We start from the raw sequence: 19,018 nt of genomic DNA, 5'->3' as shown, positions 1-19,018 counted from the left end.
GCAGTAGCTCAGAAGCAGATTGCTCCAGTGTGGGTCCCTTCCATGGATGCAGCCCTTCAGGAACAGACTGCTCCAGTGTGGGTCCCTTCCATGGGGTCACAATTCTTGCAGCAAACCTGCTCCAGTGTGGGCTCCTCTCTCCATGGGGCCACAGCTCCTGCCAGAAGCCTGCTCCAACACAAGCTTCCCACAGGGTCACAGCTTCCTTCATGCATCCACCTGCTCTGGTGTGGGGTTCTTCATAGGCTGCAGGTAGAGATCTGCTCCACCATGGACCTGCATGGGCTGCAGGAGCACAGCTGTGTCACCATGGGCTGCACCATGGGTTGCAGGGGAATCCCTGCTCTGGCACTGGAGCAGCTCCTCCTGTCCTTCACTGGCCTTGGTGGCTGCAGAGCTCTTTATCACACATATTGTTACTCCTCTCTCTGGCTGCAGCTGCACACCTCCTTTACCCTCTCCTTCATTCTTAACTGTGTTATCCCATAGATGCTACCACTGTTACTGGTGGGCTTGGTCTTGGTCACCAGTAGGTCCAGGTCCACCTTGGAGGCAGCTGGCATTGCCTCTGTCAGACATAGGGGTGGCTTCTATGGATGTCTTGCAGAAGCTACTCCCCTACTACTGAAATGTTGCTATGCGAATCTGACACATGAGGCTTATATAACTCAAGAAAATGCAAGAGGAATTGTGCAGATCTGTAGAGCAAAGTTGCATCATGTGTACTTCTGCAGGAACATAACGTATTCAGACAGCTTGGATTTGGAGAACAGAACATTCGATGATTGTAGCCAGTGCACACTTCAATTTAAAAATGCTTTTTTTCTTTTTTTTTATGAAACTAGGTATATAGCGTGGACTCAGAGATCATATTTGACTTTCTGAAGATAAAGACTCACCTGTGAAGTTTCTGTTCTCTGGGAAATGCCTGTTTCAGTTTCTCTAACTCAAATGAGTCTTTCTTCAGGATAGACTACTAAGAAGGATTTTTTTCTTGCTTAGGGATAAATAGGCTCAATTTCCTTTGACTTCCTTTTGTAGCTTTCTTTTCATTAATAATGGGTCTACTACAGCAATATGCAGGTTATCTCAATGTGGAATAGTAATCACAGGATCACAGAACGGTTTGGGTTTGAAAGGACCTTGAGATCATCCAGTTCCAATCTCATCACGGGCAGGGACACCTTGCACTAAACCATGTCACCCAAGGCTCCATTCACCCTGGCTTTAAATACTGCCAGAGATGAAGCATTCATAACTTCCTTGGGCAACCCATTCCCATGCCTCAGCACTCTCGCAGTAAAGAACTTCCTTATATATAACCAGAGCTTCCCTGTTAAGTCTGAGCCCATTGCTCCTTGTCCTACCACTACAGTCCCTGATGAAGAGTCCCTCTTGAGCATCCTTATAGGCCCCCCAAATGTTTGCACTTACCATGACTGTGCTCATTTTCCCACAGTTAGGAAAGAAAAAGAAGGAAGTCAAGGCTTGTGCTGGGCATGCTATTTTGCTACATCATTTCCCAAACTATTCTATTTGTTTGATATTCTGCATGAACATATTCAAAATATCTGGAAAATATCATTCTATATGAAATAACTAATGATTATTCTAGACAACCTATTTGCCCAAAACAGATAACTTTTGGTAGATTTTGGTTCCTATCATATCAGAAAATAGAACCACAGTAAAAAGTTTTATGCTATGTAATGCCAAATGTGTTAGTAAAGAGACAAATACATTTGGTTTATAGCATCTGAAGAAATTTTCTTCAGCTATCTACAAAGTTTTATTTAATCAAATTCAAATTTATTCCAATTTTATTTTTAAAAACATTGCAATGTTGGAATACTGTTGTTAGCTGGCTTCCATTAAGGAAATGCCTTTGTGTTTGGAAGGTTGGAATAAAATATTCTTAGATGTAATTTCAGTTTTGTAATATTTTCTTATTGTTTCAGAGTCCTGTTAATGAAGAAAACTATTGCCTGAAACTATGAAAATGAAACTTAAATTCAGAGACAGAGTTGTTGAGAAAGCTTGGCAGGCTAATTATTCTTATTTATATTGGGAATCATTATATGTAACTTCAACCACATAAAAGCTAAATCCCAACTGAATCCCTTCTATTGCCGTTTTTAGGGGCATACTTGTGTCCTGCCTTTTGAGATGAATTATTTTCAGAAAGTGTCTGTACTGCTCTGTGAATGTAACAAAACTGTAAAAAAAATTCATCAGCCTGGTACTTTTTTGTCTCATGAGACCCTGACCCACAATCCTGCATCCAGCTCTGGGACCGAGCAAAAGAAGGACATGGACCTGCTTGGGTGAGTCTAGTGGAAGGTCACAAAGATGCTCAGGGAGCTGGAGCCCCTCTCCTATGAAAACAGGCTGAGAAAGCTGGGCTTGTTCAGCTTGGAGAAGTCCCTGGGAAGACCCTAGAGCGGCTTCCAGTACCTAAAGAGGCTACCAGAAAGCTAGAGATAAGGTTTTCAGAGGGGCCTGTAGAGACAGGACAAGGGAGAATGGCTTTAAAGTGGGAGAGAGTAGATTTAGATTAGACATTAGAAAGAAGTTATTTAGTATGAGGGTGGCGAGGTACTGGCACAAGTTGCCCAGAGAAGCTGTGGCTGCCCCATCCCTGGAGGTGTTCAAGGTCAGGTTGGACAGGGTTTAGAACAACCTGGTCTAGTGGGAGATGTTCCTGCCCATGGCAAGGCATTGGAACTAGGTCATCTTTAATGTCCCTTCCAACTAAAACCATCGTATTATTCTGTTTTACAAAGCTAAGTGTATATAAGGTTGCTGTACTCTATAAAATCCTAAATTTAATTTGACATGTAACATTGGATAAAGTTGAAGAAACATATCTTTCAAAGTAGTATGCAAGCGTGCAGGGAGCCATGGAGATGTACTCAGGTTTCTGGCCTGCTGAGAAACCCTTGCTGTCATGATTTTTGCTAGGACTGTTATTAATGCTTCCTTAACTCAAAGCTATGACTGTCTCATCATTATATTATAGGAAATAAGTATTTTGGAGAAAGAAGTTTTTAAAGGCTATCTGACTTGAATTTCTTTAAGAAACCATTAATCCAAATTTAGGCTTACAGTGTTTTCTATACAATATTCATGAGCTTGCTTGTATACTTAAATTGTAAAAATCTTAGTAAAGCTGAACTGCAGGCATATATTTAAAGAAAGGAAGTGATAATCATACATTACTTCTGAGATAAATAAGATTCTATCATGTTTTAAAGTGCATACTTAGAAGTATGGAAGCACATTTAGGGAAAAATGAAAGGCTTGAAAAGAAATTTTGTGTTCTGAAATGTTCTCTGATTCTCTACTTATCTGTGAAAAGTGGTGTGTCATACAAACATAAAGGGATTTTCTTCAAGATAGGGCAAAACTAGCTTGACACAGGAATCATGATAAAGGGTACACAGCCATGAAATAACTGAAGTAAAAAAAAAATTGCGTAAATATTTGTATAAAATCTCTGTTTAAATAGGAGACACTAAGCAGTCAAGGATGCAGGAGGGATGCTGACCTAAAATGTTTTTGAATGATAAATGTAACATGCAAAGGAAATTATTTTTTTTTTATTTTAGCTTATTATTCTTGACGAATTGAAAGTCAAAACAGAAACAGGGATAAATTGCCCTGAGAGGACAGAGACACAGTGAGAACTTAAATTTCTTGTTCTGCATGGACAGAAAATTAGTAAGCAAATGAAAACTGTACAAATAATGGTTCACAGCTGTCATGGTTTGAGCATGTTTTGAGGTTGTTTTTGTTCAAGGTTTTTTCCAGCCAGGTGGAGGAGGGGAGGCCGGGAGGAAGGAGAGACAGGACACCTGACCCAGGCTAGCCAATGAGGTATTCCATACCATAGCACATGATGCCCAGGATGCATACTGGGAAGGAGAAAGCTGGAGGGGTAGAGCTCTAGAGGAAAATGGAGGAGGGAGCACGCGGTGCTCAGCCGGGCAGGGTGGAGTGAGTTATGGGTCGGTGGCTGGTGGGGTGTTGTATTCTTTTCACTTGCTGTTTGCTCTATCATTATTATTTGTAGTAGTAAATGGCAGCAGGGGTTTTGTGTTATGCCTTAGCAATTAAACCGTTCTTATCTCAATCCGTGGGGGCTACATTCTTTGGATTCTCCTTCCTAACTCTCCGGGAGTTGGGGGACTTGGTTTAAACCACGACAACAGCACACCATTAAAATTTTGTCCTAAAGCTTTGGCTCATGGAGTTCTCTATTGATACCTAAGAGTAGCAAAGACTAGTGTGCTGCTGACTGAGGGCACTCTGTGTAATGTTTGCATAGGAGGGATAGGTGTCTGATGTTGCTGATTGCTAAATACAGGGCACACGTGTTCATCTGTTCTTTGTGCTACCTCTGGTGTGTTACTTGAGGAATTTTGGTCATACTTCATTTTTATTTAGAACTTGAATATTGCCTGCTGCCATTCAGCTGAGATGAAGTTGCTCTAATGCTTGAGGAGGCGAGGTATCTTGACAATAATGACGCAGAATGTCATGGGTACAACAAAGGAGAGTGCCCAAAACTTGGTACAGGTAGGTTGTCTCAATGGCTGAATGAAATTAAGCATAAGTAATGCTACTGGTAACATTTGGAAGGCTTAGCACAGAGTAGAAGCTGTCTTAAGGCACATGAACAAATGAGGCTGAATGCTACCCACATGCTCCAGATGGAGGAGAAAGACATTAACTGTGAATCATTCCATTTTCTGAAAAGTTTTTGTTGTTGTTGTTTTTTTGTTTGGTTGTTTTTTGTTTTGAACATTTATCCTCCAAGGTGTTTGCTTTTGGTGGGAAACATTTTTCAATATCTGTAGCTGTCTTTGCTCAGGGAAGAACAGCCACTGTTAATACAAGCTTCTGCCAAAAAAGTTCTATGCCACTTTGAAAGCATTAAGTAAGATGGTACCTTCAGCTTCCCATCTCTCTACTTCTTGCCCTAACATGGTTATCACTTTTTTGGAAATCGCCTAAATGTAGTGTATGCAGAGACTCCTCTTTTCTCACATTTTTTTTCTGATGCTGATATATCAAACACTTAGACATGCTTTGTTATCAGAGTAAGGACCAGGTCTTTGTATAACCTCTCTAATTCTAGCTCCAGACTTGACTCTTGTGAAGTCTGTTCTCCAAGTATGATTGTGATTGTGCCTGATTGCCTCCGAAAGTAGCAGGACAGTCTTAGTGTTATCTTGAAACACTGCACGAGAACATTATGCAAGTTTGGCACAGTAAGTTCAATTGCTGAGAGTAATGCAAAAAGAGGATGTGGCAAAATCAGGTGTGTGGAGAAAGGTGAGACATGAGATTAGGTTTTGTTTGGACAAAATCAGTGGAGTGATGTTATTGGAAGGAGGTAGAAACTTTTCTGACTGTCAAGATACCTGCTATAGCCATGTGGGAATTGTCTGGCACTGTTAGTGTTTAATATGGTTCATTCAGCATTGTGCATGCCCATATGAACACCAGAAACCAAAATAACACAGAAGAGGGTAAGCAAAAAGATTCTGTAATGAGACTAGCTGAGTGACATTCTCTTAATGACAACAAAAATAAGAGAAAACTTGAAAAAAGAGAGAGGGGTTACCTAGGGTTTTTACCTAAGGTTTTTAGCTAGGGTTTTACCCGGGAGGAGGAAAGCCCATCATTCCTTCCATATATTGCTCTGAAGGCTTGTATTTGGCTGAATTGTTTTTTACTGAAGACATGTTTCTGCCTTTGCCAAAATGAAATATTAAACTGTGGGAGGGAAAAGGTGTCCGCAGTTCCCTGTGGAAAAATGTTGAAAGCTGACGTGCTCAGGAGGCAGGGAAGATTCTTTCAGGCGACTTTTTCAAGGATTGTTAATTTGCAATAAACAGGAGAACCATGGAGCATTCTGTATTCAGAAAACCCCTTGCAAGCTAACTTGAAGAGAGAAAAGCAAAATCACTAAGCACCTTCATAAGCAAAGCTGACACTACGAATGGTTGCGTATTACCTTTCAGAATGAGAGGTGTATCTCCACTGTTGTGACCCTTGCTATAGTCTCACCAGACTCACATGAATTCTAAAGAACAATCTAATGAACACAGGGAAATGGAAATAGTAGAATGTCATCTAGAATGCTCTTATTCTGTTAGTATTTCCCTTTCTGTGTATTGCAGGCAACGTTTTCTGTAAGAATGCTTGTTTCACAATACTGTGCTGTAGTTTAAATTGTGGTTAACTGCTGCAGGTTTCAACAAAAACTGACGGTTAAGCTTCTGCATTTGTAGTGCGTCCACAAATAGATTTGCCTTTTTATTCCTGACCCCATTTAAAATGGACTCTTCAGAGGAGTAGGACTGATATTTCCTCAGATTACTTTAAGAGCTTAGCAGGTGTTAACTGCAATCCAGGTTTCATGAAGTAATTTTTTATTATATTTGTGGCAGTTACAAACTGGTAGGTTAAATTAGGAACTTTGTCACCATTCATTTTTCATAGCTGTCTATTTGTGTCTGCGGGGAGCATGAGGGCATGTTTTGCTGTTATTCCATAGCTACCTCAAAAACGAGTATGGAGAATAAGTGCGCTATTGTGTGAATAATCCAAGCACGTTCCTGGAATCTCAACAGGGGTATTTATATTCTTTGTTTAAAAAGCTCTAAAAGTTCTAGCACTTGTAACTGGTGATTAGAAATGCTTGTAAACAAACAAAAATAAATCCAGGTTCTAACTGCCATTCTTTTTTCCAGGGAATGTGTGAGGATGATGTTTTATTACAGGTAGGAGTGCAAACTGTAGGACATAACAGTATTTTTTGTTCCATTTTTTAATAAAACAAATATCACTAGAACAATCTGTGTATGAATACTAAATTGCAGAGGATTTGTATGCTTTAGATATTCTTATTACTATATTATTGCTTCTGATAGTTAGTGCAGTTCTAGTCTGTTCAGTGCTGTGGAAACCCCTTATGTGTGGAATTCTGTTTTGTTGTATCTTCTTCCTTTAGCTTTGAAGATCCTGTGCCCCTGCTAAAAGGCCGCTGTATCTCTGGGACCTGGCACTTCGATATGGGGGTGGGAAAACAATAATTTTGCTGCACTGCAGGCTGTCCTGACGCTGAAGGAAGTTCTTCAGAGCCATTGCCCTAGATGGTAAAGAAGCATAATGTTTTTTTATCTTACACACACACTGCTAGTAATGCTCAGAATGCCTCACATTAATCATCCTGTTGGTTTTCACTGAGACACTGGTTTTCCTTTGCTTGGAGCAGCTGCCTGTGAATCTCACTGAACTGGCACCCTGAAGCATGCTGCAATTGCCTCTGCAGGGCTGCCAACCCTCCAGTATGTGCCAAGCTTGTGCCATACCTCTTGAAAAGCATAGGAACATATTTCCAGGTTCTGTTTCCAACAGCAGTTCTTTCAGTTAATAGGTAAGCTTTCCCCAGAGCCTTATACCAGCAGAGATCCATGCTCCTTCCAGGCTCATTAAGCATCAAAACTGAGATCAGCTACAGCTATTCAGTATCAAACTCAGTGTGCCACACGGCTCTCTTTGCAACAACTCTGCTGTTCCGCTGCCACCCCATGGATTCTTTACATCCCCCATCTTAAAGCCAGAACCATCTTCGCTTCTCTGGCTGAAATCTCTTGAATTATTTCACCCTTCCTGTTTTCCTGTGAACACTTTTGTCTTTAGTAACTGTACTTCTTTATAACTGTTTCCTAATCGTTACCCTGTTTAATTCCCCTCTTTGCAAACAGTCTCTGAATCCCAGAAGACTGTCATAGATAAGGGTTGTCACGTTTACACAGTTACACATTCTTTGATTTCAAGCTGGGTAGCTTGTCCAAAAGGCTGAAATGTGAATTTTTTGAGTTGAAGCTTCAAAATAAGCTTGTCTCCTGTATAAGCAGCAGAGGTTTAGATTGGATATAAGGAAGAAATTCTTTACTGTTAGGGGGGTGAGGCACTGAAATGGGTTGCCCAGGGAGGCTGTGAATGCTCCATCCCTGGCAGTGTTCAAGGCCAGGTTGGATGAAGACTTGGGTGATATGGTTTAGTGTGAGGTGTCCCTGCCCATGGCAGGGGGGTTGGAACTAGATGATCTTAAAGTCCTTTCCAACCCTAACTATTCTATGATTCTATAATTATATAGCAGTTCAGAATTTTTGTTTATTACGCCTAATTGTCATGGCTTCCTACAGGACATGTCCTAATTTACTGCAGTAGTTTGTAAGGATGTCCCTAACAAAAGGTCTGCATAACATTCAGAGTATTGTAAGAGATGACTTTATAATTCTGAAGAGAGAAATTTTAGTAATAGGAGCCTCATCATCTATGAGATGAAACACTGTGAAATGGAAGCAAGTAGAAAATTAATTCAGACAAACCTTGATTAGAAATTAGGACCCACTTATTTATTATACTAGTAGAAAAAAAAAGTATTAAAAATGCTTACAGAGGGGGTAGAGTGGATTTTCAGCAAGACTCTCCACAGCAGTATGGAGTAGTGCTTGAAAATTCTACAAAGTCTTAGTCTTCCTTCCTGAAACTCATGTTACTTTTTCATGTTCAGGAGACAGTCAGCCATTCTGCTTAATTATTGCCTTCTATACTGCACTAGCTAGGCTCCTTACGCCAGTGAAACATAAGCCTTTATCTCCTTCCTATTTCACTGCTTCAGCAAGATTTAATATCAAATGTCTGTCACACTGGATCATTATAGATTCTGCAGCAATCAATATATTGACAAATGAACTTGACATAACTATTTAAATGTTTGTCTATAAAGTTTGTAGATATTTTCATAGAATAAGGTTTTATTTATAAATAACATTAAACATCTCTATTTAGACCACCCACAAACTAGTCACTTAGGTGTTATTGATCTACCAAACTCTATATCCAATATGTTCTCATGCTGGCTTAGCAGGACAAGACAATTTTGATCTGTTACATCCTTTTGAGGGAAAAAACTGTAGATTCAAAAAAGTTGTACCTTCTCAGATTCGTTGTTAGCCTGAGAGAATGAAGGACTCCATTGTGCTGATGTTTGCTGGCATTAAGGTGGGACACAGGAGACTCAATAACCGTAAAGCTATGGTTCAGCTATTGACAAAGCCTACTTTGTGAGAGTATTTTTCTTCAATAGCTCCTGAACTATATCATCTGTATTATGGAAACAAGAATTATGCAAGAATGTGTCTAGTGCCAAATCCATACTTATTAAAATGTGCTTCATAGTCAAACAACACATTTTAAAGGTCAGTTGGCTAGAATACAGATGGTCTTAACGTTTTTGTTGTCAACCTGTTTGAACAATGTTTTTTTTTAAAGAGGAAAAGAATGCTGTTCCATTGTGACACCTAAAAAGGTTATGTTATTCATGTCATATAGATACCTAGAAACATATTAACACTGCTGATCTTTTTTCCTAAGATAACAGGTAGTGCCAATGAAAAAAGTAGTGTTCTTTACCAGAAATTAAAAATATTTCCAAAGGGACTTCCAATCCTATTCATTACTCTGTGGTAAACCTGTAGGGGCAATCTCTTCCTTATGTGGATATAGCTTCCATTTTCTGGAATATGAAAAATGGAAAATTATGCAAACTTTTACTTTGGACATAACTTTTTTGATATTTATACATATTTAAAATACTTTGGATCTCTAATAGCAAATCATAAAACAGCTTTCTGTGAGTTTGTGGCCTTTTAATTTTAGTATATGTGTGCTGGTTCTAGTATTTTGGGGACAAATACGTTTTCTGTTTTCCAAAGACAGCTTATGTTATGAATTCTCTTTTTATATGTAAGTTTCTCAGTACCTTTGAACACCTTGGCATTCCTTTCCCATTCCAATTTATGCTGTATTCCCTTGGACATCAAGTGATCATAATTGAAGAGATAAGAAAGTGGTGCTACAACTTCCAGTTCTCTGTTTTTTCTTAAAAGCAGCTTAACATCGTTTCTGCACTTGACAGCTTACACATTTTGTGCCAATTATTTCATTAAGTTGTCACAATTTTAGTGGTTTAGGATAAACAGATGTGACCACAAGCTGATTTTGACCCATTACTGGTTAAGCCTATAGAATGCAGTTGTCACAGTTGGGATTAGATGATTTGTTTACTTTCCTTAAAGGGAGAATGTACCAGAAGGTACTTGTGGATCTTTTACAAGCCTTTACCTGTGGCTTGAAATATAATTGCATGTGTAATGCGGTCCCTAGTGAACAGTCAACCACTTTGAACTTTCCACAAACTACAACAACAATTAATCTAGTTCAGCAGTATTTATCAAAGTTTCCTCTGCAAACCCAGCCTTCTTCGAAACATAGAAAAGTGAATTAAATTTCTTTTTTGGCGGGGGAACTATTTAAGAAATTATCATAGTATTTGAGGGGTTTAAATATATGGCTATATTCCTGTTAGCCCAGGGAGGCGGACACTGGTTGCCTAAGACAATCATTTGTCACTTCTTGACTAGTCAAATCTATGTGACATGTGAGTTTGTTTAGAAATCTAGAGCATACATTTTTTTCTTGTGATTTCTATAGATTTCTTTTCTCTACATCTCTTTTCTGTCTTTTTCATAACCTAACCTTCCTTTATTCTCTTCTACCCCATCCCTACCCACTCTGCTCTGGATCTAGAAACAGTCACATAACTAAAATGACTGAAAAGCTATAGACTACTGCTGTATGCAATTTGATGTGTCTGACAACCTAAATAATTATCTGGCTATGTACAAGTACTGTTCTGTTTCTGTTTGCAGCTTAATGGAAAAAAAACCTGAAGAACTAGTTAGCAGATAGCAGAGCTCTAAGGCATTTCTCAGGAGTGATTGAAAAGAATTTTAGTGTTTTAGAGCAAAAAAATATTAATGCCTGAAGACAGGAAGGATATGTTGTCTAGGCTTTTGAACATGTGTTCCAGATTTCACTAGATTTCATTGTGGCAGATAGTGGATTAAAAAGTGCTATAAATTCTGCATTTCATTAAAATGTTCAGTTTGAGTGGTTAGGTCAATAAGGACTCTTTCTGCCAGCTATGATATCTACAGTCCCATAGATACTATAGGTATTGTAGCTGAAGTGCTTTGAGGTACTGCCTGAGGCTAGTTGAGTGGCATTCTGCATAAGGTATGCATTTATTTCTCAGGAGAATATAGTAGTATTTCTCTGTTTTCTTTTGCTACTATACAAAATAGGACACAGCAGAAAGATTGTTGAGCATTTCAGTGATTACTTAAATTGCTGATTTAGTAGCATGAAGTAATTAAAATTCATAGAATAATATTAATAAAATTGAACATTTTGTGTTAAGACTGTAGAAATTATAGTACCCTATATTATTTCTCTGTATATGTGTATACAACAAAATGTTTCCTCTGTTAGGAGGCAAGATGGGGAGTCAGTCTTTTGGCGATAAGACTTTATGCTTGCTGCTCAGCTTAGTGTACAATCTTCATGGTATGCTGCTCTCTATTACATAGCTCTTCAGTGTGGTGGGTTGACCTTGGCTGGCCGCCAGGTGCTCTCCAAAGCCCCTTTTATTACTTCAACTGGACAGGAGGAGAGAAAATGTAATGAAAGGCTTATGGGTCAAGATAAGGTTGGGGGAGAGATCACTCACCAGTAATTGTCAAAGAAAACAGGACTCATCTTGGGAAAACTAATTTGTCACCAATCAAATCACAGTAGGATACCCAAACCTTAAAACATCTTTTCCACACCTCTTTCTTCTTTCTGGTCTTAACTTTACTCCCCAGTCTCTCTCTACGTTCTCCACTTCAGCAGTACAGGGGTACAGGGAACGGGGATTGTGGTTGGTTCATCACACGTTTTCTCTGCCACTCCTTCCTCCTCAGGGGAGAGCTCCTCACAGTCTTCCTCTGTTTCAGTGTGGAGTTCCTCTCATGAGAGATAGTCCTCCATGAGCTTATCCAATGTGAGCCCCTTCCCAAGACTCCAGTTCTTCATGAAGTGCTCTGGTGTGGGTCCCTTCAGGAACAGACTGCTCCAGTGCTGGCTCCTCTCTCCAGGGGGCCATAGTTCCTGCCAGAAGCCTGCTCCAGGCCAGGCTTCCCATGGGATCATGGCCTCCTTTGGGCATTCCCTGCTCTGGCATGGGATCGTTCATAGGCTGAAGGTAGAGATCTGTTCCTCCAGTGACCTCCATGGGCTTCAGGGGCACAACTGTGTCACCATGGGCTGCACCATGGGTTTCAGGGGAATCCCTGCTGTGGCACTGGAGCACCTCCTCACCTCCTTCTGCACTGGCCTTGGTGTCTGCAGAGCTCTTTCTCACACATATTGTCACTCCTCTCTCTGGCTGCAGTTGCTCCTGCACAGGAACTCTTTCCACTTCTTAACTATGCTATCCCAGGGGCACTGCCACCATCACTGGTTTGGCCTTGGCCAGTGGCAGGTCCATCCTGGAGCCAGCTGACATTGGCTCTACTGGACATGGGGGAAGCTTCTGGCAGCTTCACACAGAAGCCACCCCTGTAGTTCCCTGGCACCAAAGCCTTGCCACGTAAAAGTTTTGTTAAACTCTTGGGCACTTGATTTGATACTGAAATATGTTTTCAACCTGATGGTCAGTTCATTTAGTTTTGCCAATACAAAAATTGCTGCCTACTTTGTTCTTATTCTTCAGAGGTGTTGTGGGTTGAGAGGAATGTCTCGGTATGGAAAGATTTAAAAAAAAAAATCCAAACTTTTATTGGCATTGCGATAACTTATGAAATGAAAATAAAGATTTCTTCCTTTTCTCCAGCTGTAACAGTACTGCAAGGAAACGTGACATAGTTAGAATATATACTTTGTCTTCTAGAGTGCTTGATCTTTGCTTCAGACATCTGGTGTAGCATAATGAGCAACAATTTAACAGGAATTTGTCTCAAGCACTTTTATCACATGAAGATATAGGATCTGCATGAGGAAATGGCAATAATGTGAAATTAATATTTTTTTAATTATTTATTATAGGAAGAAAAAATATTTGCATACATTTAACTGGAAAAAAGAACTTGCTATGGAGAGATACCATCTTAAACAGGTCATTTGGATATATGGCCTCAAAGACCAAAGAAATATTTTAAGTGGCAGCTGACTCTTAAATAACAGCTTAGATTTTTATTGAATTTATTTTTTAAAGGAATGTGCATGAATTTATGGTCTTAAATTGAATAGTGTTATGTGAAATTGAAAGGGTTTTATCATGTGTCTCAACTTGTTTACTCTTTAGCGTCCAAGAATAATGAGTGTGACCTCATAATCCTTTCACTCATCCCATCCTATAAAGGTCAAACTGATGCCTGCTCTTTTAGTGTCTGCTGCCAAATAGCTTATCATGCATTTGGATCTGAAATGGGGTTAAAGGTTTAGCATCAGACTTAGACAATGGTCTCCCTTACTACTTAACGTTTCAGATTTCATTTAGGGCCTGATTACACAGATGCCCTGAAGAATAATTTCTCCCACTCAACCTGTGCTGAAATGCAAAGGTCAGGTTCTCATTGTATGTGACAATAAAACTAGTCATTATTCTGTTTCTCAAATAGGATGAACAGATTTCAGTTACAACAATGACGTAAGTAGATCTCAGAGAATATAACACTTTTCAAGCAGTTTAGTAAGTGTACTGTCTCTAAAACTGAAGAACACTGAATCCAGGAACTTAATAACATTTGATGAATTTAATAACCTTTAAAAACAAAGCTCTTCACATGGATGTTTTAAAAACTGATAGCACAAGGAATGCAACTGTTCAGCCTGCTGCCTTGCCTGCCAAATCAGCTAGTGCTAACAGGAAAAAATAAAAGTACTGAAAATTAATAACCGCTAATGATCAGATTCAGTTGGAAGGGATCTACAGTGGTCATCTAGCCCAGCTGCCTGAGCACTTCAGGGCTGACCAAAAGCTGAAGCATCTTACTAAGGGCATTGGCCAGATGTCTATTAAACTGACAGGCTCAGGACATCAGCCACATCTTTAGGAAGCCTCTTGCAGGGTTTGACCACTCTCAGTAAAGAAATGCTTCCTAATGTCCAGTCTAAACCTTCCCTGACACAGCTTTGAACCATTCCCACGTCTGCCAGGACCCCAGGCAGAAGAGCACATCACCTCCCTCTCCCCCTCCACTCCTCAGGAAGCTGTAGAGAGCAATGAGGTTGCCCCTCAGCCTCCTTGTTTCTGAACCAGACAAGCCCCGAGTCCTCAGGGGACTGCTGCTCACAGGACATGCCCTCCAGCCCTTCCAACGGCTTTGTTGTTTTCCTCTGGAGGTGTTTGAGGGCCTTTACATCCTTCTTGAATGGTGGGGCCCAGCACAGCACACAGTGCTCCAAGTGATGATATTTACCAGTTTATTAGAACTTTTTTATGAAGACAGAAAGACATGGTCTCTCTTTGCAATAAGGATGAGAAGTCACAGGATGTTCGAGTGTCTTTTTCAAACTTTTCTTAATTTGTATAGAGAGAAAACCTCTGACCAGAAAGGGCTGTGAATGATCTATGTCTAGACAGTGGATAGACTGTGACTTTAGAGGAGGATGAATTGGGCAGAAATGTGACTTAAACCATGACTCACCTTACAGGCTATTGCTTCCTATGAGCAGAGCAACAGAGAAGAGAGGATGAAAGCAAGACCCAGCATGGCTTTCCTTGTCACAGGCCTACACAATTTGATAGTGGTGTGGAGATGACACCGACAGTTCTTAAAAAAAGCCCATTTCATGTTCTTAAGACAATTTCAGTTGGCATTTTGCAACCAACAATGTGACCTGCTCTACTTCTTACTTTATTGCTTAATATTTCCCACCAGAAAGAAAACTCTTCCTCTAAAGTTTCTTGTGCCCTAGTTCACATCAGTTGTTTGAGAAAATGAATGCCACAACTGAAAGAACTGTTTTGTTTAGGGCTGTTTTTTTTTCTACCCAGTCAAATCCTATTCAGGTCTGGCTGAGCTATCTGAAGTATTAAATTGCCAGAATTTTGTCTGAGAAGAAAGAAAAGGCAATGTGCTGAAATAGCTGCATGTATGAACTCAGCTGGGCTCACACTGCTTCTGCCAGGGACAGCTGCTGCTTCACTAAGAACACCTGAGACTGCCCAGGGCAGGAGAGGGAAGAACGGGGCTAAAGTCCTTCCCTGCACAGATCCATCACTACCTCTGAACTTGTGGGGATCCAAGGAAAGGTATAGAGGAGGTGATTTTGTTTTTCCCTCTTCTTCCTTGATGCTGAAACTTGAATTTCTTCTTGACAGTACTCTGCCTCTCGTTTCTCTCCCAGTGACTTGGTTGGGGTCTCACAAAGTGCTTGAGCTTTTCATGGTGTTAATATCACTCTGCATGGATCACCTGACTCATGGAACATCTGGGAATTTCACCAGGGAGGAAATGTGCTGGTTTAATCTTCCCCACTTTGTTTCATACTTGGTTCTATTTATAGGAGACTAGGATGCCACGGTGTGAATATTTCTACTTTTTCCAGGTGGGAGCAATGAAAGGAAAGCCTGATGCTCCCATGTTAGGACAGGGAGAGATATAATGAGAGGGTTCATTCTTCAGTTCTCATTCTCCTTCCTTGAGAGCCATTGCTTGGCCCCAGTGATCCATCCAAACCAGAAGGCTACCAAGTTTCTGCAGTTGTCAGTAATGTCTTTAAATGTCATGTGTATGCTTATATCCTTTAATGTTTTATGTTAAGTGTAGTCCACTGTATGGGCCAACAACTATCAGCTCTTCCCAACCACTGCTGAAAGTTTAGAGTGGCAGATACAATGCATGTTGTTTTTCTCAGTATGAACCTAGGAAGCTACATACTTTTCCTCCTCATAGAAAAGCCTTCCCTGCAAATCCTGCCCAAAATATTACACTTTTTCTGAAATCTAGTATTCAGAAGTTAGAAATGCCAGAATTTATAGTTCTATAGCTGGTTTATGACACAGTTGCTATCTTTCCTCAAAGGAATCTGAACTTTTGTACCGCTGGGACTGAATGCACTGATTTTGAGTGCAGCTGTAGAGCTGTCATTTTAAAGATTCTAGTGCTTAGGTTTGCAGTGTAAACAAGTTCTTCTGATACAATCAGACTTTTCTAGGAGCAAGGAAATGGAAGCTTTGTAGGGCTTCCACAGCTGGGTGCTTACTAGGTTTACAGGGTCTGCTTAGTGCTGAGGTTCAGTTATCTGGAATGTGTCTGAGGTTTATAATTCTTTTAAGACATGCTGTCTGAGGCTTTTGGAGACAGTCTTGTAATTCCTGACCAGATGTTAGTAGTTACTATGGAGAAAAGCAACCCTTTCTTATGAAGGTTAGTTCTCTAGATCATGAAGTTTTTCTTCTATCTCTATATCTGCATTTGTTAGCTTTGTGGGAAACAGAGCACATGCAAGTGAAAGTATTTTTTTTAAACATGCTTGTCTCCTGTGATGTTCTCCCTTGGATCAAACTTCCTGTGTTATCTGTGACAAGTCTATAGATTCTTCTATAGCTCTCTAGTGACTGAGACTCCTAATGATGTACCCATATCTTCTGCTGTTTCTGGAATAATTCTGTTACCCTTCTCGTTTCATGGACCAGTCAGTGTGGACTGATTTCCCTTGGCTTCAGCCTCTCATCAGTCTAAATGGGACAATTTTCCAGGGGACCAGTGAAATTTAACAATCTTTCATCATTGCTGGTCTGGGATATAGGTAATACAACTTTGATAGCATAAAGTTGATTCTAGGTATGCAGGATGCTCAGTCATACAGCAGCAGTTTATATAACCTCACTGTTTCACAGGTAATTTATAAGCTGTAACTCACTGCAGTAAATAGGGATGGAGATGGGTACCTTGTGGCTTAAATCCTGGAATAAGATTTGAAAGACTGGATTGCATTCCAGAGTCAGTGATCATGAAAAAAGTTGTTTAATATTGTGTCTTCCTTGGCATGTGTTAAACTGTTAGGAATTCTACACTCCCATATTTTTAACAAGTGTTGCACAGAGTGGGTATTTTTCCTTTGTTTGTATGTGAAATGAGTTCTAACCTTAGCCAAACACTTCAGGCTTTATTAAAAGAAAAATGATGCTAATAAAAAGCCTACCTTTTCCCTCTTTATTTTTCATTTTTTCTTATATGTTTTTTCCTTTTCATTTTTGTGTGTGTGTGTTGTATTTTGTTTTGGTGGTGGTGGGCATTGTCTTCCACTAAGATCCTATATAACTTTCAAATCTGGGGTACAGGGCTGAATTAATGTTCAGTTTGACTCAGTGCAACTATTCTAGTTCAAAATCAATAATACATAGCTATTTTATCTACTGAAATAATAATATTTACTGAATATCAAGTTGGCTTAGAAGTTCTTTGGGGTCTTGAAGCATCTCCATCCTGAGCAGAATACAAGCACAAACATATAATAGAGCATAATTTTGTGCAAGCTTACATATTGAGGTAAGTACTACAGCCAGGCTGCATTAACACCCTCTCCATGCAGAACTGATTAGCTATGAAGATTGTTTTCATTGCTTTTATATTAAATTGTCAGTTAACTTTGCAGCTAGCTGGTTCAAGTGTATCTGAACCAGCAGTACAGATGAAACCTTGGGTTCCTAAATGTTTACATGTACCTAGGACTTTTTTTTTTTATTTCCAAAAGATCTGCTATGCATACATTCTGTTTCTTCAGCTTGTTTTTTGTAGCCACATAATGTAACTTGAACTAGAGGTTTTTCTTGTTTACTGTAAGCAGGAGTTTCACATTCTTATACATACTGTTGTACTAAATCATTCTATAGTTACATGCTGGATGAGGTCCTTCTGCTTTTGACGTAAGATGTGTATTCACGGATCATGTGTTCCATTCCTTGCATATTTTCCATGTTTCCTTGCGCACAAAAGATTTCCTTCACAAAACTATCATACAAAGTAGAATTATCTTTTACAATCTGGTATTTGTTGGCATTGCTGCTGTATAAAATAAAATCAGCATCTGGAGACATGAACAAATTCTTTATCAAGCTATTGTATGTTTGTTTATACCTCAAGTCATTCAACACACAGTGCTTGTTTCCAAATACTATTCTTCATGTAATGTTCACTAACAGATTATACCTGCTGATTAATCAGACTTGTAAACAGTCAGAATTTCTCTGGTAGCATGCCTGCAGGTCTCTACTTCCATTGTTTATATCTACTATTCCCAACACTGTCCTACTGTGCAGAATTTCCCTGCTGTTTTTAGAACTGTGTGTGATAGCAATATGCCTTTCTTTCCATGTAATCTCTGTGTGTGTGTTGCAAGGGGTGATTTTGTAGATGCTGCTAATACAGTTAGTCTGTGCAGAGAAACTGGTAATAATCACCTCTACATGAACTCATGAAGTGCAAGTAATCCTAGGAAAGCTAGGCACAAATATGTTCAGCAGGATCAAGTAAATCTGCAGATGTTTCAGCTTCTCTATATCTGGTCATCTACAAGGCACTCTTGGAACTGCAGGAATAAAGGAATGTGAAATCTAAGGGATGAGCAGCAGAATCCACAATGGGGTTGAAAGTGTCTTGAAAAAAATGAGATATATTGGAATGTAGCAATATTACACTCTCTTGTACAGCCTAACAGCCACTGACAGGGCCCTTTTTTCACAGGTCTTAACTAGCTAAAGAGAGATAAGGAAGGAAGTGCTCCTCATTAGCACTTCCCCTAGAGCCAGCTGCAACTGCCAAGCTGCCTCACTTATACCTAGGCTGTGCCTGCCTCTTCCAATCAGTTAAACGTTCAGTGTCTACTGTGCCCAGACACTTTCATGTATGAAAATGGGATTCCCCTTCAGTCTGCCAGAAAGTCTAACCTCTGGGGAGATTAGTGTTGAAGCTCCTGTGTGATACGTTTTCCTTTAAGCTGTATGATATAGTGTTTAAAAAGTTTGCAGCTAACAGAAATATTTCAAATAGTGACAGAAAGAAGCCATTTTTTAAAAAGGTAACTGTCAGAGGAATGCATTACT

The sequence above is a fragment of the Melopsittacus undulatus genome, chromosome Z, assembly GCF_012275295.1.
Source record: "Melopsittacus undulatus isolate bMelUnd1 chromosome Z, bMelUnd1.mat.Z, whole genome shotgun sequence".
NCBI lineage: Eukaryota > Metazoa > Chordata > Aves > Psittaciformes > Psittaculidae > Melopsittacus > Melopsittacus undulatus.
The sequence above is the reverse complement of the archived record's forward strand: the minus strand, read 5'-3'. Positions refer to the sequence as shown.